Source organism: Sus scrofa, chromosome 3 (genome assembly GCF_054392235.1).
Source record: "Sus scrofa isolate SSC_HxYL_T2T_F1_AM1 chromosome 3, Sscrofa_HxYL_maternal_Yorkshire_Landrace_v2.0, whole genome shotgun sequence".
NCBI classification, from domain to species: Eukaryota; Metazoa; Chordata; class Mammalia; order Artiodactyla; family Suidae; genus Sus; species Sus scrofa.
The window spans coordinates 112,656,160-112,683,009 of record NC_139385.1 but is presented as its reverse complement, the minus strand read 5'-3'; the positions used below and the strand labels follow the sequence as shown (position 1 = coordinate 112,683,009).

Here is a 26,850-nt window from a genome sequence, read left to right as displayed (position 1 = left end):
TAACAAATCCAACTAGGAACCATGAGGTTGCCGGTTCAATCCTGGCTTCGTTCAGGTTAAGAATCTGTTGTTGCTGTGAGCTGTGGTGTAGTTCGCAGATGCGGCTCGGATCACCTGTTGCTGTGGCTTTGGCGTAGGCCAGTGGTTATAGCTCCAATTAGACCATTAGCCTGGGAACCTCCATATGCCTCAGGTGTGGCCCTAGAAAAGACCAAAAAAAAAAACAAACAAACCCAAAAAACCCAAAAACTATAAATGGAGTATAACCTTTAAAAATTGTGAATCACTCTATTGTGCACTTGTAACACATAATATTGTAATCAGCTATACTTCAATTAAGAAATAGCCTAGATCCATAAAAGGACCACTTGCTGATTGATTAGAAACATTAAAGACAGTATTTGTAATCATATGAAAAAAAGCAGTTTCTGGAGTTCCTGTTGTGGCTCAGTGGTAATGAGACTGACTAGTATCCATGAGGATGTGGGTTTGATCCCTGAGTAGGGTGGAACAAACTTGCCTCCCATTGAGAACCAGTTATCTAAAAGGTGCTTTAAGATTCCTTGGAGTTCCCATTGTGGCTCAGTGGGTTAAGAACCTGGCATAGTGTCCCTGAGGATTTGGGTTCATTCCCTGGCCTCACTCAGTGGGTTCAGGATCTGGTGTTGCTCTGGCTGTGGTATAGGCTGGCAGCTGCAGCTCTTATTTGACCACTGGTCCAGGAACTTCCACATGCCACAGGTGAGACCCTAAAAAGCAACAAAAAAAGAAAAAACAGCTGTTCTAAAATGGTATGTGCAGAGTTCCCACTGTAGCTCAGCTGTAATGAACCTGACTAGTAACCATGAGGACTCGGGTTTGATTCTTGGCCTTGCTCAGTGGGTTAAGGATCTGGCATTGCCGTGAGATGTGGTGTAGATTGCAGACATGGCTTAGATGCTGTGGTGTAGGCTGGCAGCTGCAGTTCTGATTTGACCCCTAGCCTGGGAACTTCTATATGCCTCAGGTGTGGCCCTAAAAAGACCCCCCCCCCAAAAAAAAAGGTATGTGCTGTCAATTTAATTTGGAGCATATATGTATTTGGAAGTTATTCATAAAAATATAAAAATATGAATTACTGTCAAGACTGCTGTGTTAGGTAACTCAGGTTGTATTGTGTGTGACATACAGCCCAGTCATGAAATGCAGTCGTTTTAAGTGGTTATTTCTGGGCTGTGGGATCACACACAGGTGTGTTCTATTTGCCCTGTATCACTTTCATTCCACCCCTCCCAGATACATTGTTACCAAACCAGGTTGTTTTGCGCAATGCTCAGTAAATCAAACCCCTGAGACACTGAGGTTTGCAGCAAAGACAACAGGACTTATTCACAAAGCAGCCAGGTGTGGAGAGAGAACCAATTCAGATCCTCTGGGAAGCCACAGGCTGGGGCACTTAGGAACGAAGAATAAAGAAGCAGGGTGGTTTGGGGCGTGGAGGGGTGGGGAAGGTGATTGGAAAAAGGTGCAGGAATCTACCTTCTGCTGAGGTGTAACTAAACCACAGGCCTCTGGCCATAAAAAAAAGGAGGCACTTAACATGATCTGAGGGTGGAGTTTTCTGATCTCTGACACCAAAACGCCACCCAGCAGGTGTGCTTGCCCAGTTGGAGGGTGGGTGGTCCTATCCACTCTTCACCAGCTCAGCTTGAACTAGACACAGCTGATTCTAGTTCCTAGACGAGAACTCAGGCAATATCATCTTACGGATTAGGCTATGTGCAGCTTGGAGGCCAGGCAAGTCACAATTAGTGACCTTGATTAGTGAAGGCAGGTGAAATGGATTTGAGTAATGGTTACCCATGGTTTCAGCATGACTTAAATCTTTCCTTATGATAAAAATGATAAACAGTGGCAAATAAGAGGAGTTTGCACTGAACCCTGTACCACTTTAGGCACTAGGAACAGCATCTTTAAACCAGAGATGGCATGCTTTCTCCACTCTACCACGAAGTAAGCAGAAGTGCTCAAACTTCACCATGCATCAGATGCACCTGGAGGGCTTCTTAAACCCTTGCTGGGCCCCACCCCCAGAGTTTCTTATTTAGCTCTCTGGCATGGGTCGGGAGAACAGCACAGTTTTAAGAAGGCTCTGCTACCTCTGCTTCTGGCCCCAAGGCTACATTTCCAGTGCCACTGAAGATGAGTGTGATTTGATGGAAAAGAGTCCAGGTCCACTGACTGGTCTGAGTTTTAGCTCTGGTCTTAGCTCTGTTTTGGAATGCTTGTGGTGGCAATGACTTTGAAGCCTCAATTCTGAACTCCAGCAAGTCATCAAGTCTTTCCTCACCACTCCAGGCCATGGAGACCCTTTCACCCCACAAGGTAAATACACGTAGGGTAGAAACTTAACTTTCAACTTCCTTCCTAGGCCCAGGCCTAGAGGAACATTATAGGCACTTAAGATTTCTTTTTGACTGATTTATTTGTTGTGTACCTCTGCCTCCTTCTCTGTAAAGTGGTGGAAATACAGTAATTCTCTGGTGCATGCCCAACTGGAGAAATAGAATGTATGTGAGACATTACGTTATAAGATTTGTTTGGAAAAATGCTGCAAGTTTCTTTTCTGTTTGAAAGACAAAAAAACTGCACCTTTGTTATATAGCCGGTTCTAGTGAGTTAACGTAAATTGGTTGCTTGATGCCTGTAAGAGCTCAGATGAGGCATTAGACAAGTGGGGTGCTGTTGTACTTTAATTACCTAAGATTTGTCTTAGAGAGATTTGCCAAAATTATGCATTTTGGTATTTGTTAAACATATTACCATTCACCTGTAGAGTCACTTTTGGGACGAAGGTACTCATGAAGATTTCGGGATATATTACAAAAGTGGGAATTGTTCTCTTCTGGAGATGCAAACTAAAGGGTACATGGCAATTGTGTTGGAGTTGAAAGCCTTAATGATGGCAGTTAATATTTGTTTATTGCTTGGCTCTTCTAAAACATTCCTTTTTTAAAGTGCTTGCAAATTGCCTTGTTTTCTCAGTCAAATGATGTAGGCTGGGTTGTGTGCCATTCTGCCTACTTTTATAGATCAAGAAACTGAGACTTGATGTGGTTAAGTGACTTGCCTAAGACCACACTTGCCTTACGTGGTGAGCTGGGATTTCTACCTGGGTGTTTCCCCTCCCGCGTTTTTCTTCCCAACACGTATTGCTTCTTGTTAACCTCCTGGTCACCTATTTTGAGTCTCAAGAGGAGTAGAGAAGACAAAGCTTTAGCTCCCAAAGCTTTAGGACCAGGCTGGTAGCACTACATACGGAGCATTTCCTGTGGTTGTCATAATTTTTAAGAAAAGAATAAATATGGATTGTGTCACTTTCTTCTTGTTGCTTGAAAAACAAAGTTGGCAACATCATAGAATTGAGTAATAGGACATAATTGTGTAATTATTTATAGAAACAACTATCAAATGAAAGCATTTTAAGCATTAGACTGGAAATGGCCTAATGCTTTCTAATTCAGGTGGAAAAGGACTTTACATTTAGAAAAAAAATCTTCTAATCTCATTCTTTGGCACTTTCCTCTCGACATAAAATCAGCATCTTGGGAGCCTGGGTGATTTACTGGCAAGAGTTCTGCAAAGCCAAGGCCAAGTGTTCAGCTGGGAGATGCAGGGGTGTGGAGGCAGCCTACCACTGTTTAGATTCTGCTTAGTCATAGTTTATATAAAGTGTGCATCTCAACCTTGAGTGGAGAAAAAGCCAAGGGAGGCAGCTCCTCGGAGGAAAATAGTCAGTTTTCAAGATCACATTGACAGGAGGGCCCCTGACAGTTCTGAGAAACGTTTCTGGAGGATGCTCGCAAGTATGCGGGTGCATCTCTGGAGGGAAATATTTCAAGGCAGACACTTCTACTTTCTTTTGAGTTTTGAGGGAAAAAAAAAAAACTGGGAGAAAATGTCAAGCCTTTTTATCTTAAGGTCCCCGTAGGGCTGATGTTCAAATGCCAGGAATTGAATCCTGAAGCTAAGATGGGAAAGGTCCACAGTGAGTGCAGACAAACACATAGCAGCCTGGGAGGGCACCCCAAGCCTGGCCAAAGGGTCAAACTCTCAAGCTGGTTTGCTGCATACACAAAAGGGCACAAGATAGTGTTGCAATTCTTTTCTCTTCCTGCAGAGAAGCCTCTGTGAAGTTTGAGGCTCAGTCAGTGGCTGAGGACTTGGTCAAGTTAAAATAAATCTGGACTTGAAGCAACTTCATTCAAAAAGATGGTTGCTATAGGGTGTGTGCTCAGATCTCAGGATCTACAGGCATCTCAAAATCAAACAGAAAAAGGCTTTTCTTTTATAGGGAGAGGGAGGAGGAAGCAGAACTTGGAGGGGAATTTGGGTAAGGTGCAGACAGCCAGCAGGACGGGGTGGTGAGACAGGAAATGTTTCTTGCTGTAGTCAGCCTGTTTCCAGGAGGAGCAGTTAAGGGCGCCATGTTGAGCATTTTAGTTCTTGCTCACACTTGAGGCCGAAGTTCAGGGGACTGTGGGAGGGACAGAAGCCTGACCGAAGCTTGGTGAGGGCAAGTCAGTGGGTAACTAGTGGGCAGTTGTGAACACTTGGTCAGCTTTAAGCTCTTTGGAGAGCTGTGGTGGAGTGTCTGCTCACAGTGGTTCCTGAATGTGGGCCTCAAGACTGGCTGCACCTGGGGCCTTGTCAGAAATGTAGATCCCATGTTCCATCCTCAGGAAGCTGTGTGTTAACAAGCTTCCATGATTCTGAGGCACATCCCGGTTTGGGAACAGATTGTGTCATGAACAACAGATTTAGGCCTGTCTCAGAACAGTGGAGCTGCTTCTCATTAGCTGGATAAATCAAGGACACTTAGGTTCTGTCTCCCCATCTATAAGATGGGAATACTACTCCCTACTTCAAAGAGTCACTGTGAGGATTATGTAGCACTGGTGTGAAGGGTCCAACAAGAGAAAGGGGAGGAAATTTTAAGCACTAGGTTATTACCATATGGTAATAACCAGACCAGGTGCTGATTTTGTTGATTGGGTTTTTGTTTGCTCCTGTTTATAAAGGGAAAAAAAGAGATTCCCATCCCTCTCAGGCAGCAGGCTCATACTCATTGCCTTCGCTGTGAGCAGCTAGCCACTTAACCCAACACACTGTAGGAAAATAATTTTTATGTATACTGCAATGGGGAAAAGACTGCTGAAATTTTATGATTCTAGAGTTGCTCAAGGATCAGAATCCATCTTCTGGGACCTGGAAATTCTGTACTTTGTGTGTGTGTGTGTAGGATCATAAATCCAGGGCTTACCTGGCTAGAAGAACAGTGTACCGACAGCCATAATTTCTCCTGGACACAAAGTGTGGTTTGGGCAGTACAGCCTTTGTGGTGGGATAATGGAATTGATGCCTTTTAGGAAATACTTTTTTGCTGCTCCTCTTGTTCTTAGTTTTCATATTAGCTTGTTTTTAGATAGTGAAATTGTTTCAGAACAGACATGAGAAGAAGGCCTGATGTTATGGCAGGAACTTTGCTAACTGGGGATCTGACCACAGCATTTTCCACCACTGATTTTTACCTGCAGTCTGGACTTTCTACAAAGCTTCCCTGACTCGTGTCCCCATTGCATGTAAAAGGGGCAGAGTCTCAGGAAGGAACAAATATTCTCCTGACTGTGACAGGATAAGTCTGTCTGGTGTGTGTCCTTCATTTCTCCTCCCCATCCCTGTCCTTCTAGACCCACTAAACCTTCTTTTGGTGCCAGCTCTGTGCTAGAGAGACACTATATCAGATGCTAGATGAAAGAGAAAACTCAATCCCAGTGTTGTAGGAAGTTGGTCACAGTTTTGAATGGTTTGGAGCATGAATTTGCATGCCATCATCTGCCCAAGCAAAATGGGTGCACATGAAAATAAGGTAGTGTCAAGGACCAGAAGTCTTCATGTGTGAGGTACAGAGCTTTCAACTAAGAGTCAAAGGACCTGGGTCCTAACATTTAGTAGAGTGGGTGACTTGGAATTATACCTTTGAAATCTACCTTGTGTGTCTGAGAAATAATCCTGAGAGTTAAGTAGGGAGGATCTTATCAGAGGGTCAAAATAGATATTATATGCAAGTTGCCCAGGACTGTAAAGTGCTTTATAGGAATAAAGATTTATATTAATGAAGGACCCAGCTCATAGCAGCAGCATTCATGAGAGCCAAAAGGTAGAACCAATCTAGAAATCCATCAACTGATGGAGACATAAAATGTGATCTATGCATACAATGAATATGACTCAGCTGTGAAAAAAACGAAGTACTAATATGTACTTAACATGCATGTATCTCAAAAATCTTACACTAAGTAGAAGCAGCCAGGGACCAAAGAGTGAATATTTATATGAAATACCCAGAATAGATAAATCATTGATAAAGCAGGCTAGTGGTTGCCAGGGGCTGGGGGAAGTGAGGATGGGAAGTGACTGTTTACTGAGTATAGGGTTTCCTCCTAGAGTGATCAAAGTGTGTTGCAACTAGATGATGATTGCACAACATTGTGAATGTTCTGAATGCCACTGGATTGTACCTTTAAAAATAGTTAATGATTCATTGTGTTTTATTTGAATTTTACCTCAATTTTTTAAAAAAAATGGAGAAAAATGAGGGCAGTATTCATTTTCTTCCCCCCTAGGGACATACCTGCGGCATATGGACGTTCCCAGGCTAGGGGTTGAATCGGAGCTGTAACTGCCAGCCTACACCACAGCTCACAGATCACCAGATCCTTAACTCACTGAGTGAGGCCAGGGACTGAACCTGCAAGCTCGTGATTATTAGTTGGATTTGTTTCTGCTGCGCCATAATGGGAATGCCTATTCTTTAGGATCCTGAATGTCTCATGACAGCATATAACTTACCATTGCCCTTAGGAAAGGTCTGGGTAAAAGTTATGGGAATGCCTCATCTGCTTGAGAATCCAGTTTCCTTGGAGAGGTTTGTATTCTTGTCCAAGAAAGAAAATGTTCCCTTTGCCTTGGACTCCTGCACCCAACTTCTATTTCAGGGAATTTCTTCCTTAAGAGTCTAGTTTTTTTTTTTTTTTTTTTTTTTTGTTAGCAATGTTTAATCTTCTTTTCAGCAGCTTGGGAGTTAACTAGACACCAAGATTTTTACTTCTTGAGATTTTAGCGCCCCCCACCCCCCGCCCCGGATTGTTTACTAGGTGAATTATTCCCTGCTAAGGTGAAAATAACCTCCTTAATTTCATCTCTTGATATGATGTGAGTATTGCTATTTCATTATTCTGCCTCATAGATCAGGAAGTCAGTCTCCAAAGAGCAAATGTAATTTAATGGATTTTCAACCCGAGACTTTGCTAAGGTGAAAAATTGGCATAACGGTCTACTAAATGATGACTAATTACTCTGAATACATATGCTCCCAGAGTCCTCTAAGGTCTCACATGTTCACCTGGAATCCAGATAACTGTTAGGGAAACCTACCTCCCTGCTGGGTCCCCATAATTGAACCTCTTTTTTAACACTTTGGAACCAACGCATGTAGTCACTATATATATGGTTTATTTTCTGCTCCCCAGGGAGCTATTTATGTTTTGCTCGAATTTTCCTTTTCTCCTGAAGTAGTTTTTTAAAACTCTAATGTCTAATTTCCAGTTTTTTTTTAAAGGTTTCTTTTGACTAAAAAATGATCCAGTGTCTACTGGAGTTATAGTTAGTGCTGGAATTGATGGGTAGGATGAATCATGTAAGAGAGGCTTCTTGTTATTTCCAAAGGAGTGGAAATAGTGGTAAGGCACTGATTTGTTTTCTATGTAACTTAAGTAAATCCTGGAGTCTCAGGTGGCTCCGTATATGTGGATAACAGCCATCTAACCCCAAAAGACTTGAACCTCTTTGTTGTTGTTAAAGCTATACATTTCTTGAGAAGGCTAGTCTAGGTATCTTATGGAGACTTCCACATACAAGGCTTCCTAAAAATTTGGCAATCTTCATTTCTTCGTGGTTTCCAATTCATGGGAGCTGCCAAAAATTGCTCCCCTCTCTGTGTGGCCATTTTCACTGCTGTGATGTCCCTGGTCCTGCCGTTCAGGTTCTCCTGTGCTGTGACCTCCCTTGCATCAGTGTCCTCTTCTTTAAAGCCTGTCTGTCCTGTAAGGACCCTCTCCCCGAGTGCTGCTTCTGGAAAGTGGACAAGGGTACGCCTTGACCTGTCTTCCATCCTGTAGTGCAGGCCTGTTCCCTGTGCCCAGGTTGCCCCCTTCCCCCGCCCCCCAGGCAGGTAGAACTGGCTACTCCTCTGTCTGACCCACAAAATGTACATTTACATCTGCTGCTGGCAAGTAGGGCTGGAGAAGCAGAGCTCCTTGTTTCTATTGGTACCCACTTATATACACAGCAGCTACAGATTGTTTAGAATAGTAGGAAGGCAAAAAAAGAACTGCACTGGAAGACTAGGGCTCTGGAAAGTGGTGCAGCAGAAGGATCACAAGTAGAGATTCTGGCTCGGGTAGATTTGGTTTGGATTCTTCATTTATTAGCTGTGTTTCCTTTGCAAAGTTCACTTCCTGAAGCGCCAGAGTTCCCTTCAAAGTGTGCCTAATCGAGGATGTATCCCAGAGGGGTGGCTCAGATCTCATAGAGCAGAGGGCCTTGTCTTCTGACCCCATCTGACTTTCTTGCTCCTATGTCTTCATGGACTTCTGCCCTCAGAGAAAATGCTCCAAGGGTTCCTTTCTTTGGGAGTTAGGGCCCTGGAAAATTTGGGAATCATCTGGTTCTATGAGCTGCAGAAAGGCTGATTACCCAAGAAAGTTCTGTTCTTTTCTACTTCACAGTTCAGGCCTGATCGGGATGGATGTTTTTCTTCCACCCCAGTAATAAAACAGGTGGGCTGGAGTATAAGTGGTCTGCCACTTGATGTAGTAGCCTCATAACATCTCCGTGTTTATTACGTTTGTTTCTCAGTGATTCTAAAACCATCAAATGAAAAAATAATCTCATTGGCATTGGCTAAGAAGCAGGGAGCCAGTACATTAAGCATCACTCAGCCAATTTTCTTTTGGGGGGAGGTGTGCAAACCCAAGGAATAAAGAAGTCAGTGGTGGCACCAAAGAGGAAAGGGGTGCATGCGGAGTTGTTGGAACTCGACTCAGGAAAGGGAGCTCTGGGTGCTTCTGGAGCTGTGGGCCTGAGAGGGAGAAGGACAAGTGTCTGGTGGCCAAGACTAGCTATGTGACTGGTGAGACCATGAGCAATATGAATGCAGGATCCTCTATTTATTTTTGGGGGCCGTACCCATGGCATATGGAAGTTCCTAGGCTAAGGGTTGAATCTGAGCTACAGCTGCCGGCGTATGCCACAGCAACACCAGATCCAAGCTGCGTCTGTGACCTACACCACAGCTCATGGCAACAACGGAGCCTTAACCCACTGAACGAGGCCAGGGATCGAACCCACATTCTCATGGTTACTAGTCAGGCTCATTAACCCCTGAGCCATGACAGCAACTCCCAGGATCCTATTTTTAAAAATGAGGAATGAGGAATGCTAATACCAAAACAATAGCATGAAACCAAGATTGGGGACCCTCAGAGCTTGGGGCCCTGTGTCACATACCCACAAAGCCTGTCCTGAGGGTGGCTAAGGTGATGTCCCATGATCTGTCACCAGGACACTTAACATATTATATCTCAAATCTTTTTTTTAATTAAAATATAGTTGATTCACAATGTTTTTGCCAACTTCTGCTATAGAGAAAAGTGACTCTGTCATATATATATATATATATATATATATATACACATATATATGTATTTTTTTTCTTTCAAAAATTATTTGCCAGCATGGTCCTTGGGGATTGGATTTAGTTCCCTCTGGTATACAGCAGGACTTCACTGCTTATCCATTCTAAATCTCATAATACTAACCCCAAACTCCCCATACTTCCCACTGCCACCCCTCTCCTCCTTGGCAACCTCAAGTCTGTTCTCCATGTTTGTGAGTCTGTTCCTGTTTTGTAAAGAGATTTATTTGTGCCATATTTTAGACTCCTCTTATAAGTGATATCATATGATATTTTTCTTTCTCTTTGTGATTTGCTTCACTTAGTATGGTTATCTGTAGTTGGATCCATGTTGCTGCAAATGGTGTAATTTTGTTCTTATTTATGGTTGTATAGTATTCCTTTGTATATATGTACCACATCTTCTTAATCCATTCATCTGTCAATGGACATATAGGTTTTTTTCCATGTCTTGGTTTTTGTGAATAGTGCTGCTGTGAACATTGTGGTACATGTGTCTTTTTGAATTGTAATTTTGTCCAGATATCTGTCAAGGAGTGGGATTGCTGGATCATATGGTGGTTCTACATTTAGTTTTCTGAGGAACTTCCATAGTGTTTCCCACAGTGGCGGTACCAATTTACATACCTACCAACAGTGTAGGAGGGCTCTCTTTTCTCCACACCCTCTTAGCATTTCTTATTTGTAGACTTATTAATGACGGCCATTCTGACTGATGTGAGGTGGAACCGTGTTGCAGTTTTGACTTGCATTTCTCTAATAATTAGTGATGATGAGCATCTTTTCATGTGCCTACTGGCCATCTGTATGTCTTCTTGAGAGAAATGTCAATTTAGGTTTTTCTGCTCATTTTTTGATTGCATTGTCTAATATACTGCGTTTTGATGGCAGCAATTGTCTGTAAGCTCCATGAAGATGGAGCAGGCGAGAATGTACTTGTAAGAAAGCTAGCACATGGTATGGCGGGAGGGAGTGAGTCTTGTGTGGTTACTGACCTTCCCACCATCCTTCCTCCTCTCCTGAAACTCTAACAGGTAGTTTGGGAGTATGTCCTCTGATGCAGGGTAAAGACTTGTTTAATATCCTAGGACCCTGGTTTCCCTTTAAATTCCAGCAAGCATTGCAATAAGCTCTATAAAAAGAGAGTGACTATAAGGCTGAAAGGAAGATGATATAAAATCCCAAGAAATCAAAATGTGTCTCTGTCTTTTGAAAGCAGAGAGGTAAAATTGGAGTGGGAGAAATAAAAGCAGGATTCATAAATAGGATTTGATTTTTAAACAGAACATTTCTTAATATCTCAAAAGCAGATGTCTTCCAGGGAAACAAGCTGTTGTTGAAGGATGGGGGTGTTAGTGTTGTCAGATTGACTGGTTAGCAAGATTTAACTTGAGAAATTTCATTTTTCATGATGATCACTGAAGAAAATGCTCTCTTCTGGCCTCCTTATTCTAGGAGATTGTAGTCTGGAAGTTTTTCTTCTAGAAGTTTTATTTATGTCGAAGAGAAGAACCTATCAAAACCTTATATTTTTATAATCCTTGCACAGATAGGTTTAATTAGGTTTAACAAACTGAATATTTCATGCAAATATTCTTTCTTTTCTTTTTGGTCATGCTGGCAACATGCAGAAGTCCTCAGGCCAGGGATCAAACTAGCACCATAGGAGTGACAATGCCTGGTTCTTAACTTGTTGAGCCACCAGGGAACTCAAAAGGATTCTTACAGTTTACTAGGAAAGAATAACGTCTTCTAGGTTTAGCCACCTCATGACAACATGTAATGAGCTTTCATTAGAGTCTCACTGGTGTTTTCATTTTTCTGTTTTGAACTTCAGCCTGTGGGGCTCTCATACCTCTTGAGCATGCCAATGAAGAAAAAGTATCTTGAATGCTATTATGGAATCATACAATCTTAAGTTTGCTTCTGAGTCTATGAACTTCGGAATACAAAATTCACCTTGCCATGTAACATTTCCTAAAGTAAATCTGAAGGGTATGATAAACGCTATTTGAGTGCCCCAATAGTTACCAATCTACCTACTTGTAGAAGATGTTAGAATACAAGACGTTAAAACACGTCCAAGGAAAAATGTGTTAAATCCTTTCATGAAAATTTAAATACAAAAATATGTGCTAAGAATATTTCGTATTATGAACCAAATCATGAAACTGAGTTTCTCTCTGAGGTGAAGGATCTCGTAGTGTGACAAGAGTGACCATAATCAGCTATTACTTATTTTAAAGTACAATAAAATTGGATGAGGACAGGCTGAATTATGGACAGTGCCAAGAGGCCTTCTGAGGATTTGTTAGTGATAGTGAAAGGCAAAGAAAGGACAAAGAGAAAGCATTAGAAATATGGACCCAATAAAATGTGCAGAGAAATATTGCCTTCCATCTAATGGCGCGAACAAGTCCTTCCCGGTGTCATTGAGAGCCTGAAGTTAAGGCAGCATGTTCAAGGGAAAACAGAAATGAAGTCTCCATATTCAATATGGAAGCTCCATTTTCCTCCACCCGGGGAAGGTGCTGAGAGACTGAGAGAATGTGCCCATTTCTGTTGATGAATCGGCTTCATTAAGCCCTACCAACAAGGGGTGATAGAAGTGTTTCTATTGCCCAAGGGAAGGGATTTTTTTTTTTTGTAGAGAATGCCAAAATTTATAGATGCAGAGAGTGTGACACAGAGGCAAAGTGTATCTTTTTAATGGGGCTTTTTAGTGTTTGGCCAGCTTTCTAAAGGAATTTGGTGTTTGTTTTCTTTTTACATCAGTGGAGTTCTGACTTTCTAAAAGATAGAACTAGTTAATCTTGAATCTTGCGGGATAGAGGAATAATCTTTTTGCTTTAACATGTATTAAGATGTCAAAAGTCTTAAGGCTATTTAGATCTTAACCCCGTAGAAGTGAAGTGAGAGATCAAGGAAAGGTAGGACATGTGGGTTAGGATGGCAATAGAACCTTCTTCAGGCTAACTGCCCCAATGAGTGTGCTGAACCTGGTGGGATAGAGAACTAGGTTAGTGACTAAGTCCTATTGGCAGTAGTGCAACTCTGAATACCATCTCGATTTTCATCATCATTATAGCTATCTTTTTTAGTCATTGGGTTAAGACATTTACACCATTGAAGTCTTCCTTTCCCCTAATTCTGTGGGAAAAAACCCGTCACTGTATAATACATAAAAAATTGAGGGCCAGTGAGGTTAAAGAACTGACTTTAGATCACATGGAAAATACAAATTAAAGCCAGATATTAATGCATGTTTGTCTGTTTCCAAATTTATACCACCTCTGACATTTTGAAGGCATCTGAAAATGCAGAATCAAAAGCGTATTCTTGACCAACTAGGACAAAAGCCACACTTGGCCTTAGTTGGAAAATGAATTGTATAGGAATTGTTTTTGCCTCTAGCATCTACTTTTCTTCTTTTGAAAAGGAGACTCTGATAATTCATTGGGGGAATCCTCTATCTTTCCACTCTTAGTCTATGTGTTTCAAGAGAAGTTGAGTCCATGCTTGATTTTTAACAATGCAGAATAGACCTAGGGACAGGTAGGTCAAAGCAGTTAGGTTAGAGATGGATATATGATCCAGGTTTGGCCAGTTGGAGTTAATAAGACTCCATTTGGGGACATGGGTTTATGCCACCACTGAAGCACCCTTTTCTGTGAAACTTGAAGTTGGAAGGATGTGAGCTAGAAATGCTTCAATCTCTTATGACAGGGTGAAAAGCCTATTTGAAGGTAGAACCAAGGCAGAAAAAGACAGAAATGGAAGAAGAGAAATAGTGTCCTCATCCCATCATTTGAGCCCTCCTCATAACTGTACTTAAAACTGGTGTGCTTGACTTTGTAGTTGCCTTGGATTTGGGTTTCCTTAACTTGAAAGAATAGTTCTAAGTCAGGGTAGGGACTGATCTATCCCTAGCTCTCCCACTTCCATCCTCATTTTGCTGTGGATACTGGTCCTGTACTCCTGACTCTTTTCTGACACATCCCAACTCCACTCATCATTACTTGGTCTTCTTTTGGTATCTGATCCAAAGCATTAATATGTCTGTGTCTACTGTTCCTAATGAGAGTCTGTTATTTCCTTTCTTGCCCTCATTTTTTTCCCCACTGGATTAAGCAGATTTCATATGAAACCCTATTTGTTCTTAGAAATTTATCCCACCTACCTCTCTTGTTCATGGTTGTATTCATCTTTGTGTTGGATACCATTTTAACAAAGCAAAACTAAAAGCAAAAGTTGCAGGAAAGTTGTTCTTATTATAAGAGGATCCAGAATTCCTGGAGGTCTATAGACTTGCTAACAAAGAGAAGGGTGAACTTCTTCATTAAACAAATAATTAATCACACATCTACACTGAGTCAGGTGCTACTCTAGGCTTCCCTCAGGGAGCTTCTATCCTAGTGGGGGAGATGTGAAGAGATGAGTACTGGTGGGAGGAGAAAGAAGGAACAGCAGTTGTAAATCTCTCCTTGTCTATAATATCTTTGAAGATTTTGAAGGCCAAGTTAATGTGGTAACTGAAAGCAGTATGTTGTGGAAAGATGTATAAGAGGCAGTAGATGGTTTTTCATCAGGCTGTGAAGTAATTCTTTTTTTTTTTTAATAATTTTTTTATATTCCCACTGTACAGCAAGGGGGTCAGGTTATCCTTACATGTATACATTACAATTACATTTTCCCCCCACCCTTTCTTCTGTTGCAACATGAGTATCTAGATAAAGTTCTCAAAGCTATTCAGCAGGATCTCCTTGTAAATCTATTCTAAGTTGTGTCTGATAAGCCCAAGCTCCCGATCCCTCCCACTCCCTCCCCCTCCCATCAGGCAGCCACAAGTCTCTTCTCCAAGTCCATGATTTTCTTTTCTGAGGAGATGTTCATTTGTGCTGGATATTAGATTCCAGTTATAAGTGATATAATATGGTATTTGTCTTTGTCTTTCTGGCTCATTTCACTCAGTATGAGATTCTCTAGTTCCATCCATGTTGCTGCAAATGGCATTATGTCATTCTTTTTTATGGCTGAGTAGTATTCCATTGTGTGTATTTCTTAATTGAGCCTACTAGTTTATTAAAAATAAAGCGGACCAAAGGAGGCAGCATATTGTGTTTAAGGAGCAGTTGAAAAGATTCAGGAAGTCCTGGATGTAGGCCCAGTTAGGCCATTAATGTAAGGTAGGCTTCATTTCATAGATTATAAAACTGATGCCATATTCATTGGATACAATAATACACTCTGCTGACCTTTACAGTTGTTCTGAGTATCCAAATGAGACTGAGACTTCGACATGTATATGGGAGGTATTGCTGCCATCTGAATGTTGGTGTGTGTGTGTGTAATATAAATATCAAAAGACACAAGAGATGAGGTGGGAAGTGGGAAGGGAAGAGACGGGGGAGGGAGGGAGGGAGGGAGAGATGGAGAAACAGATTACTTCTTGGTTCCCAATCATCTTCTGTTCCTGCTTCTTGGTTCCCAATCATCTTCTGTTCCTGCTTCTTGGTTCCCAATCATCTTCTGTTCCTGCTTCCCATCCTTTCTATGACTCAACTGCTCCTGTTGCCTTTTGAGTTCTATGAGACACCCTTAGGTCCTCCTAGTAAAACTTCCTCTTTGTTAAGCTGGTTTGAGTAGTTTTCAGTTCCTGGTAAGCAAATGAAAATGATTCTCGGAGTTCCCATCATGGCTCAGCAGAAACAAATCTGACTAGTAACCATGAGGTTGCTGGTTCGATCCCCTGCCTCGCTCAGTGGGTTAAGAATCCAGCCTTGCTGTGAGCTGTGGTGTAGGTCACAGATGGGACTCGGATCCCGTGTTGCTGTGCCTCTGGCTTAGGCTGGTGCCTACACCTCTGATTAGACCCCCTAGCCTGGGAACCTTCATACGCCACGGGGGCGGCCCTAAAAGGACAAAAGACAAAAGACAAAAAAAAGACTCTCAGGAGAGGAAAGAATCCTAGGATGGAGATATAAGGGTTGTATTAAATCCTAGATTGCCCACCAGATTGAAGAATCCCTCTTATGGCCTCTTTAACATATGATTGTTTGGCTTCTGATTGAATACTTCTGGTAGTAGAAAGTGTAACCTGAGGTCTGTTCTATTGTGAAATGGTTATATTCATTCTTATTCATGCAAAGTTACCCCCCTATATTTTCAACCTACTTCCTATGGTCTGACATCATAGGAATAATGTCTTTTTTTTTTTTTTTTTCCCTCTCCAGGATGGTTCTTCAACTCATGGTGCAAGTTACTGTGTTTCTCATTTCTCTTATACGGGGCTGGGGGTGGCAGTTTGCAAAATATGTATTTAATATATATATAATATTTCAGAATGGGGCACCAGAATGGGGCTACCAGATTGGTAAGGAATATGGATTTTTCTTTCTATTGTTCTTTGGCTTTATATTCAGATTCTTTATGAACTTGGCTGCCCTACTCCAGACAAGTCTGGTGCATTAACCAATGTCCTTCCAAAATATGGTTCTTAGAGTTTAGCACAATGTTCCTGATGGGTAGGAACCAGTAGAACTGTTGAGGTTCATAATTTGAGCAATATTTCTATCATTTAGCCATTATAAGATAATTGAATCAAGCCTTGTGATAGTCATCCATGGTCGGTGGTTTTCACTGAGCAATGTTTTTACTGGAGTGGTAGAACCCACCAGAGAAGGACTCATTTTCAATACTGATGGGCATGCAGAAAACAAAGTAATTGGCAGCTATTATCATATGGGTGATCTTTTTTAGTAAGTGAGTCAGAACTGATATTATGTCCTTCTTAGTAAACATAGCTTTGGATAGGTGAGGAAATTGAACTTTGGGAGAACTACTGGATCCCTCGTCTTTGGCCTTGGTCCATCCAACTCTTGGCTCTTTCTGATGTTTTATTACTAAATTAATCTTATTAAAAATATTGTTTTGATTATGCCATTGGTGTCAGGATTGGGTCATCAAGGAGGGTTTTCTTTTTTCCTCCCTCTCTCCCTTCTTTTAGCCAACTGAGAAGCTAAAAGGTTCTTTACAACATTTTTTCTTTTTTCAGTCTTCCTTCTAGTGGCTTACCTTCACCCTCTGGTCTAGCCAAATTGTTCAACTCTTGATTTTTTTTCCCCCTCAATTTGGCATTTTGTTTGGCACAGTGAAATACCTTCCCTTTTCCTGTCTTGATCCTATTCATCTTGGGCAAAATTCAGATCTTTCTCTCTGATGCCTTCCCTGGTCTTTCCCATTCACAGTATTGCCTCTGACTTTGTACTCTCATAGCCCTTATTAAATGTATACAGACTAGGTAATTGTATTCTGTTGTATAAAATCTCTTGTGGCGGTATACTGAACACATTACTCTCCTGGATGGTCATATTTTCCTCAATAAAGCTGGAAACTTGAGCATTTCAATGAGAAAGTGAGGTCAGGAACCATGTGAGATCTGACGTGACTTAGCCCTCAACAAAGTGCTTTGTCCTTGGATGCCTGAGAAGAACCCAGCAGCAGCTGATCTTTTCTTATGGCTCCAAATCCAGGGGTCATTTAAGGAAAAAGAAATAAATGGCATTTCAATAAAGTTAGAATTTAGTGGGGTTTTTTTTCCCCTGAAAGGGAAACACATTTACCAGAGCTGATAGTAATGAACTACAATCACTAACATTTTGTTTCCTATGATTTGAAAAATAATGCCATCCTGATGCCTTATAATTCATGGCCACACTTATTAGGAAAACTTAACTCTGAACATGACATGTGTTTATGATTTATACTTTGTTCTTTCCCATGTTAGACCCTTTAAGATTTGTATCCACATGTATCTTAATCCTTATTTTAACATCTGTTTTAGGAGCCTAACTATAGAGATTTTACTCTGTATCATTTAATGATTGGAGATTATTGATGCAAAATGACCGAATAATACTAATGCTAAACATTGGAGAAAAATCTTTAGACTTGTAGGTATACTTCACTTAGCTTTGGGGGCATGACACTAAATGTCCTAAATTTTAAGGATTCAAATGAATTAAACATGATTTAAACTTTCGGGTATATCTATACTCCCCTCCTTCCAATCAAGTAAATTTATGATTTGTGAAGACAGCTCTAGAAAATGTCTTTTTCTCCAAGGATTGCATAACAAGGACAAAGAAATACTTAGGGCTAATTTTGTGCTGCAGTTTTCATCAGCTGAAAAAGAATTGATCACCTTATATGTTTTGATACCAACCTCTTTTCTGGACTACTTTGCCCGTTTCCATGAGTTTGGGCTGTGCCTGGACTCATCATTCATCTTTCAGTTTTAGGATTTGAGATCAACATGCTTTGGTAGAATGTCTTGGATAGATTTTGAGTCCATAAATAATATTTCTGTATTGAAGAATCTTCCACTGGAATGGAGGCAAATTTGGCTTTCTTTGTTGTCCCTGCTGGGAAGTCAGCCATGGGATAGGCTAGTTGGTCACTGTCTTTGGGTCTGATGAAGGCCAATGGTGGAGGAACAAGTTACCCTTCCTTAGTAGCTCTCCCAGGTGTCTCCTAGATACTTCCTAAGGGATTAATTTGTTCTAGAACAGTCTTGGGGTAGACTGGGGATCCTAGGTAAAACTGGTCTTCTTCTTAGAGTTGTATTTGAAGCTGTGTTCTTGGCCTGGCCCATTGGGGCTCCCCCTGTGTGAGGTTCATTGGCTGCCTGAAAGTACTCATAACTCTAACTTCTATGCCTTCTTAAATATGCTTTAATACTAACAAAATATTTATATAGATACTCAGTTTATCAAATACTTTATTAGCATATTGGGTTTTCACAACACTTACAAGCTATATAGAGAAGAAGTTCCATACATCACATCACTGTTAAGGCAAGTCACTTGGTTGGGGTCAAGGTCACATAAATGCAAGTGTCAGAGCCTGATTTGGAATGGATTTCTCTACTTCAGGACCACTGACATTTTGGGGTGGAGAATGTATATACATTCTTTTCATATGTATTATTTTCTATCATGGTCTATCCCAGGAGACTGGATATAGTTCTCTGTGCTATGCAATAGGACTTTTGTTGTTTACCCATTCTAAGTGTAATAGTTTGCATCTATTAACCCAAAACTCACAGTCCATCCCATTCCCTCCTCCCTCCCCTTTGGCAACCATAAGTCTTTTCTTCATATCTGTGAGTCTGTTTGTTTTGTACACAGGTTCATTTGTGCCATATAATCTTTTTTTTATTAGAGTATAGTTGATCTACAGTATCGAGTCAGTTTCTACTGTCATACATATATTTTTATATTCTTTTCCTCATATTATCTTCTGTCATGGTCTATTGCAAGAGACTGGATATAGTTCCCTGTGCTATGCAGTAGGACCTCATTGCCTGTCCATTCTAAATGTAATAGTTTGTATCTACTAACACCAAACTCCCCATCCATCACACTCCTCCCTCCTTTCCCTTGGTAATCACAAGTCTGTTCTCTATGTCCATGAGTCTGTTTCTGTTTTGTATATAGGTTCATTTGTGCTGTATTTTGGATTCGACATATAAGTGATATCATACAGCCCTTGTCTTTTGCTTTCTGGCCTAACTTAGTATGGTCATCTCTAGTTGCATCTGTGTTGTTGCAAATGGAGTTATTTCATTCTCTTTCATGGTTGAGTAGTAGTCCATTGTATATATGTACCACATCTTCTTAGTCCATTCATCTATCAGTGGACATTTAGGTTGTTTCCATGTCTTGGCTATTGTGAATAATGCTGCTATGGACATGGGGGTGCATGTATCTTTTCGAATTATGGTTTTCTCCAGATAGAGGCTCAGGAGAGGGATTGGTGGATCATGTGGTAGCTCTATATTTAATTTTCAGAGGAACCTCTATACTGTTTTCCACAGTGGTTGTAAAGTGGTGGTACCAATCTGCATTTTCACCAACAGTGCAGGAAATTTCCATTTTCTGCACATCCTCTCCAGCATTTGCTATTTGTAGACTTATTAATGATGGCCATTTTAACTGATGTGAGATAGCACTTCATCGTAGTTTTGATTTGCACTTCTCTAATAATTAGTGATGTTGAGCATTTTTTCATGTGCCTGTTGGCCATCCATATGTCTTCTTTGTAGAAATGTCTATTCAGGTCTTCTGTCCATTTTTCAATTAAGTTTTTTTTTTCTGTTAAGTGTTTTTTTTTTGTGTATTTTAGAGATTAAGCCCTTGTTGATATCATTGTTGGTAACTATTTTCTCCCATTCCTTAGGTTGTCTTTTCATTTTTTTTAATGGTTTCCTTCACTGCAAAAGTTTATAAGTTTGATTAGGTCCCATTTGTTTATTTTTGTTGTTATTTCTATTGCCTTGGAGCTTAGCCTAATAAAACATTTGTATGGTTTATGTCAGAGTGTTTTGCTCATGTTCTCTTCTAGGACTTTTATGGTGTCATGTCTTTTGTCTAAGTCTTTAAGCCATTGTGAGTTTATTTTTGTACATTTTTGTGAGGGTATGTTCTAGTTTCACTGATTTACAAGCAGCTGTCCGGTTTTTCCAGCACAACTTGCTGAAGAGATTGTCTTTGCCCCATTTTATATTCTTGCCTCCTTTGTTGGAGATTAATTGACCGTAGGTGTCTGGGTTTAGAGAAATGACATTTTTTACACTCTAATAAATCCTTCCTTGATCTCTCTGCTGCAAGAATTAACATCAGCTACTTGTTTTCCATAAGAGTGGTGAAGTAGGACCCCCAGCTGCTTTCTCCAGCCCACAAATTGTTCATTACATGGAAAGTTCAACTTAATTCCCACTTAATTGCATATGCAAGGGATGTTTTTATTGCACAGCGTGTTCTCCTATATAAAGTGCCATGCTTGCCTTAAAGAAGTTAACAATCCACCAACTCAATAAAATAACCAAGGATATAAAGTCTGGCCTTAAATAACTTGGTGTTGGTCTGGGCTCTACTTGACATTCAGGAGAGTAATAAGATGATTCAACTGATTTTAAATACTTACCAAGCCTCCATTATGTGCAAGATCCTGAACAAGGAACCAGTGAATTATGTGACATATGCCTTCCAGGGTCTAGAATCCTTTCTAGGCATCAATGAGATACCATTAAATTGCATTATTGTAAGGATGGTAGGATGAGCTAGAAGCATGAGAGTATGAGAGGGATTTGGTAAATAGTTAAAAAAAAAAGTACTCAGGGATTTCAAAGTAATATAAAATATGAAAGGTAAATCATAATCTATTACAAGTAAGAAAATGAATTTTCTTATGTTGGGACAATATAATTCAAAACATTTGCTCCTAACTATTGGGTCACATGTGTTATTTTTTCCCCTAGCTTTGAGATAAAATTGACAGATGAGTTTAAGGTGTACTGCACATTAATTTGATAAATTTATACATTGCAATCTGATTACCATCAGAGCATTGGCTGACCCCTACACTGCATCACATAGTTAGCATTTCTTTGTCACATGTATTATTTCTAAAGTTGCATCTTTGTTTATCAAGTGTGGCAAGTCATAAACATAATGCCTTAAACTGTAATAAGATTTACAGCCTGCCTGTGGAGGTTTGTTTTTCCATTGTCATTCTCCTTTAGAGTGTTTTGGGAAGAAATCTACAACAGCCAGCTCTTTTGGGACAGAGAAAGGCTAGCCAGGACTAAACTCTTAATAAAGTCAGTGATGTTTATGAGGTATGAAGACTTTCTGGGAGCTGTGCCCACAGGGAAGATGGAAGGAAAGAAATTATATTTGAAAGCATATTATCAAGTACATTGTGTTTTCTTACATATGAGGTTGGTATAGAAAAAGGAATGACCCAAAGGGAATAGATTGGCTAAGGGTAGGTTTTTATTCAAAACTTTTTTTTCAGTGAGTTATAAATTGCAGAAAAATTGCAAAAGAGAATCCTACTCCATGACGAGGTTATATGTTTGGACTGAACTTATTTTTCTGGGTTGTGAGTTCATCTCAAAAAACTGGGAGATAGAAGGGAGTCATGGGGCTGAGGTGTGGGGGGGAATTAGCATTTCTGAAGCATTTGCTCTGTCCTAGGTATTTAATGTAAAGTAATCCAGTTTCATAATGACCTTCTGAATCAGGTGGTGTTAGTTCCATTTTTACGGGAGAGAACTCAGAAAAGCTCAGAGAAGCCACATAATTTGTGACTGAAATTGTCCCTTGGTCTGTCTCCTAAGCTGCTTCTAGTTTCTGTAATGGTTGAGTCATTAACTTCAGCTTTATATGTCCTGATGATTAACTTTACTCTATAAATGTTATAACAGTTGATGTCTAGGAGATGCCCACTTAGTTAAAATTGATCCTTTCTGTCCTTCCTTTCTTCCTTCTTCCATAAGGGTCGGGTCTACAGTGGACCGGTCACAGGATCGGGGTGTGCGCAAGAGGGACAGCAGGAAATTTGGGATCAGACAGACTTGTAGACTTGTTTTCTTTCTCAACAAAAATACTTTTTAGATTTAAGTATAGTTGAGTTACAATGTGTCAATTTCTGCTGTACAGCAAAGTGACCCAGTCATACATATATATATACATTCTTTTTCTCATACTATTTCCCATCATGTTCTATCCCAAGACATTGGATATAGTTCCTTGTGCTCTACAGTAGGATCTCATTGCTTATCCATTCCAAATGTAATGGTTTGCATTTACCACCCCCAAACTCCCCGCTCATCCCACTCCCTCCCCACTCCCCCTTGGCAACCACAAGTTTGTTCTCCATGATTAGACTTGTTTTTATGTCAGCTCTGCCACTTGGTAGCTCTGTAATCTTGGACACGTTTCCTGACTACTCCCAGCTTCAGTTTCTTTAACTGTAAAATCTAAGTAGTAATATTTTCCAGGGTCCTTGTGTGGATTATCTGGGGTATGTAAAGCATGTGGCCTCAGTGTCCAGCGTCTCTGAAGTGTCCCATCAGTGGGAGTTACTAATATTAACAGATGCTGAGGGGAAGGGTCATTCTGGCTCCCCATCCCTCCCTGGAGATAGGTTCACACCAGCTTTTTCCATCTTGATTTTCTATCTTATCTGTAAGATGTGGCTCTGGAATAATCTGTTTGACCATCTCTGAATTCTTACCTGCTGGCAAATCTAATTACCTTTGGTGTCATTCAAAGTCTCGACACATACCTTAAAGAAGACTATGAGAAGAAAACTAAAATCTTCTGTGGAGGACAGATTAATGTGGCTCCTAGTGGGCAGGAGAGGAGAGGCCATTACCCTGGGCAATTAACGTGGTTTATAGCGAGCTAGTTTCTGAAGTGTCAAGGCCATCATGACCAATGTGTCCCCAGTGGATCATGAGAACCCAATAAATATCACAGAACTCCAGATGTTTTTTCCCTAAGGGTTTCAGTGCTTCCCTAAGATAAATATAAACATTAATAAGCCCAGGCCTTGGTCATCCTGTGAAGAAAGTATCACCATTCCCCGTCTGGGAGGAAAAAGTCAAGATTAAATAAATCTTCAAAGGGGACTCAATTTTAGTGCCAGCCTGTCATCCTTGCAGCCCTCCTGAGAGGTTTGACCCATTCCCAAGGAGCAGCTCCATAAGCCTGCAATGTCGAGGCAGCGCCAAGACGACAGCAGCAGGTCTATTGTCCCCTAAAGGCAACGTGATGTTAAATTTAACCCTGGGGGGGGGGTTCCCGTTGTCAGGTTCTTAATTCACTGAGCTGCTAGTATTCATGAGGATGCAGGTTCAATCCCTGGCCTTGCCCAATAGGTTAAGGATACAGCATTGCCATAAACTACAGTGTAGGTTGCAGACGAAGCTTGAATCTGGCATGGCTGTGGCATAGGCAGGCAGCTGCAGTTCCAATTGGACCCCTAGTCTGGGAACTTCCATGTGCCATAGGTACATCCTAAAATGCAAAAAAAAAAAAAAAAATTTAACCCCTTGGGCCTTCCCAGGGTTGAGATGTGAAGGAGGCTCTTGTCTGTCAGGTAAAGACAGACCACAGGGGAGGGGATATTCACTAGCCCAGAAAGTTTTCTCTAGTTTCAATCAGAATATCTAATTTGAAAAATCTATTCCCTCAATCTTATTCCAAAAGAGGAAGAAGTGAAGATTTCCAGGGGAATATGTAGAGGAGAGCATGGGCTGGGGGCCGACCTGCCTGGATTCAAGTCTGGGCCCTGCCACCTGCATGCTGAGGGCCCTGGGACAAGTGAGTTCAGCTCTCTCTGGCTCTGTTTCCTCACCTGGAAAATGAAGCTATCCCTCTACCCACACCTGTCTCCCCTCTCAAAGTCTTGGCCATTCTTTAAAGTTCAGTTCAGATGCTACCCACCTCCTCCCCCACCTATGAAGCCTTTTCCTGTGTTTCTCTCCCTGGTACTCTGCGCATGCTCCAGCTGCCACCTCTCTCTCCCACATCATGGTTGTAAACGTATCTTTGTTCAGCAAAAGGGAGAAAGTATGAGAACAAGAGAAGGAGTCTTACACTCTTTTGCCTCTTTACTTCTCTCTGCCCACATGTCTTAAGGAGAATGCCTTCAAAAGTTTTTCATTGGTTATATGAAAGCACAAACAAAAGATGAGCGGCTACCATGTACCAGGCCGCAGGTAAAATGTTCTATATGGATCATCTCATTTAATCCTCATCAAACTCCGAAGGGGATGCATGGTTTTCCACGTTTTTAGAAGAGTAAACCTCATTTTATGGAGATTAGATCATGTTGTTATTAAGTAGTAAGATTCAAACCAAACCAGTCTTAACCAATCTGGTGATTATTAGGAAGTGAGGGTAAATATTGAGATAAAAGACTTTTTTTTTTTTTTTAAATGGAAGTTCCTGGGCTAGGGGTCAAATTGCAGCTGCCAGCCTACACCACAGCCATGAAAATGTCAGATCCGAGCCGTGTTTACAACTTACACCAACAACTCAGCTCACGGTGATGCTGGATACTTAACCCACTGAGTGGGGCCAGGGATTGAACCTGCACCCTCATAGATACTAGTTGTTTTCAGAACCTACTGAGCCATAACAGGAACTCTGATACAGAACTTCTTAGATACCAACCAGTAGTCTAGGCATTTATGTGTATCGACTCATTATTTTTTTTTTTTAAATTTCATTTTCATTAGATTATAATTGATTTACAGTGTTGTGGCAATTTCTGCTCTACAGCATAGTGACCCAGTTATTTATGTATATGTGTGTGTGTGTGTGTGTGTGTGTGCGTATATATGTGTGTTTATGTGTACACACATACACACATTCCCTTTCTTACATTACCTTCCATCATGTTCTATCCCAAGAGATTGGATATAGTTCTCTGTGCTGTATAGTAGGACCATGTTGCTTATCCATTCTAAATGTAATAGTTTGCATCTACCAACCCTAAACTCCCTGTCCATCTCAACTTCCTCCTGCCTCCCCCTTGGCACTCCAAGTATTGACTCATTTTAATCCTCACAATATCACAAGGTAGATGGTAATATTATATTTATCTCATGGATAAAAAAATGAAGGTACAAGGAGCTTAAGTAAAACTTTCTTAGCTCGCATAAGCATGTAGGAAAGCTGGTTTTAGAGTTACCCCCGCCCCCGTGCTCCCCAATCCCCACCCCACCACCTTGATAACTGACCCTGGATGATTTCCTGTCTGATGTGATGGACAAGACCATAACTAGAATATGGAGTTGAAGTCAAGTATTTGCATTTATGACAATAGAATTGTCCTTGAGAGAAATGCTATGAAGAATTTGTGGCATTAGGAGAACATAAAACACGGCCGTTTGGCCTAGTAAGGGAAGTAAAGGGAGACCAGATATTTTTAATCTATTTCATCTTCCTTGGTCTCTACTTCTCTCTGCCTTTCCTCCTTGAATGAATATTCTGTTTGGATTCTATTTTCTGGATAGTGCCTCTCAAGTCATCTGCCTTATTTCATTCCATTGATTAAAGCTTATAGCCTCTATTCTCTGCTCCCAGCTCAGACCCCTAAGCACTTCAGGAAGAAAGCTCCAGTTGCTGCTTCTCAGGGAAGAGAAAATGGAACTCCCTTCTTCCTACAGGATTTTTACGATAGTATTTGGCAGAGTTCCTTTCCAAGAGATGCTATTATTAACCTGTTTATGCTCAATACTGTATGATGCATACAAACACCTTCACATGTCTGAGACCTCACCTACATGGAGGTTTTGGTTAATCCAGTGCAGAAACTAGCTTGAGCTATTCATTTTACATTGATTCAATGAGATGTTTTATTGAGTGGATTGGATGGGCAGGTTTTATGCCTGAGTACACAGAACATTAGAACTCGGCAGGTCATACCTAGGCATGAAGCTGAGTGCACTTTTTTTCTTACTGTGATTAAAAAAAATTTACCATCTTAATCACAAAGTGTATTCACATTGTTGTGAAACAGATCCATCCTGCAAAGCTGGAACTCTGTACTGGTTATACAACTCCTTTTCCCACTCCTGCTAGCCCTTGGCAACCACTGTTCTATTTGTTCTTTCTTAACTTTGATAACTTTAGATCCCTCATAATTGGAATTACAATCTTTCTGTGACTTTTTTTTTCACATAATGGCCTTGAGGTTCATACATATTATAGCATGTAACAGGACTTCCTTCCTTTTTAAGACTGAATACTAATATATAATAATAATATACTACTAGTACTACTAATACTCCATTCTATGTATGTGGCACATCATGTTAATCAGTTCATCTGCTGATGGATGTCTGGGTTGCTTCTACCTCTTGTCTGTTAATAGTGCTGCTACAAACATGGCTGGGCTTATGTCTCTTTGAGACCCTGCTTTCAGTTCTTTTGGAGATATACTCAGAGTGGGATTGCTGGATAATATGGTATTTCTATTAGAAATTTCTTGTGGGAGTTCCTTGGTGGCTCAGCGGCTTGAGGACCCGGCATTGTCACTGCTGTGGCTTGGGTCACTGTTGTGGGACTGGTTTGATCCCTGGCCCGAGGAACTTCTCCATGCTTCAGGCCAGAAAAAAAGTTTAACGAGGTTATTTAACAAAATTCTTGGGAGTTCCTGTTGTGGCACAGCAGAAATGAATCTGACTAGTATCC

The 26,850-nt window shown here is 40.8% G+C and overlaps 1 long non-coding RNA gene across 8 annotated transcripts in view; it reads left to right on the top strand.

The window, feature by feature from the left end:
• Window positions 1-2,072: 2,072 nt before the first annotated feature.
• Window positions 2,073-26,850, top strand: part of LOC106507388 (uncharacterized) — a 242,555-nt gene continuing 217,777 nt past the window's right edge. For all 8 annotated transcript variants that reach the window (XR_014842147.1, XR_014842140.1, XR_014842142.1 and 5 more), the window contains exon 1: window positions 2,073-2,364. This is a non-coding gene — a long non-coding RNA (uncharacterized LOC106507388). The remainder of the gene's footprint in view (window positions 2,365-26,850) is intronic.